Genomic DNA, 1,294 nt, shown 5'->3' on the forward strand with positions numbered 1-1,294 from the left:
GAGGAATAGAAGAGACTTCTTAAAAGAAAGACCAGCAGGAAAAATCAAAAACAAAAATGACAAATTGTTTGCCAGAGAGCCATCAACGCAAGCAATCAAGTCTTTTCAGGGCAAATCCCCTTCCAAGATTGAAACTCAAAAGGAATACATGAGCAGGCATACAAGCTTGCTGGCGACCATGTTGATCTACTGATGAGAGGAAGTGGGGGAAAAGCAGCAATGAAGATGTGAGCTTGAGTCTGATCATGTTCAATAGACTCCTGCCAACCTGGAGTAAGACATGGTTGGCCAGCAGTATGGTGAGACCTGGGGACTCCTGAGCCTATTAACAGGGACATAGCCACAGAAGGCTAGAGTGGAGAGTGAAGGGTCCAGCTGATACGAAGTGAGGGGAGATGCACAAAAATACCCACACTTGCAGATAGTACCCATTTAACCTATCTTTAATGGCTGGATGATCAGAACTTGACTAGAAGAGGAAAAAAAAGTGTAATCCACTACAATTTGATGAACTTGACCTATACTTATGGATGTAGTAGCTTAAAGTACCAACCAAGGAAGGAATCTTCACAGCAAGGATCATTCCCACGCCCTCTGCACACAGGGTTGACAGGGATGGGCAACTTAGACATTGGCTACCTAAAATGGGGAGGCTATAAAGGCAGCATCGATGGACTCAAGGGTGGCAATAGTAGTGAGGTTGGCCCAGGATCGGGCAGTGTTTCTTTCTGCTGTGCATAAGGTCACTATGAGTTGGTACCAACTCAATGGCACCTAACAATAACGACAACAAATAAAGGCACAAAGTGACTGGCTTACAAGTTTTCAACAGGGAGTGTAGTTTCAGAGGATGCGGGGGAAGGTAGAAGCTCCACTGAGTGGTTTTCAACCTGTTTAGACAGGGCTAGTGAACAGTCATGGGGATAAGACTCTTGCTGCTCAATAGTGAGTAATTGTTGTCAGGACTGATTGCAATTGTTGCAAATTTAAAGGTAGATGTTTTGTTAACAGAAAGAGGAGAGTGGTTGATCTTGCAGTCCAGGAGCCGAGGACCCTGGGCCATAAAGGGAGAAGAGCGAGAGTGGAATGTGGGACCCTATTCAGAGAAGCAGCAATGCTAGAGATGGAGGCAGAGATGATGACAAGGAGAGATGGAGCGCCTGGGGACTCTTGACTCATGGAGGGAGAGGGGCTGTGTGCTGGCTGCTAGGTGGCAGACTTGCAGGGTATGTCCTTTAGTTGTTTGAATGATTGTATATTCCTGAGTGTTGTTTTGGTGTACATCCAAAAAAAA

Source organism: Chrysochloris asiatica, unplaced genomic scaffold (assembly GCF_000296735.1).
Source record: "Chrysochloris asiatica unplaced genomic scaffold, ChrAsi1.0 scaffold00288, whole genome shotgun sequence".
NCBI lineage: Eukaryota > Metazoa > Chordata > Mammalia > Afrosoricida > Chrysochloridae > Chrysochloris > Chrysochloris asiatica.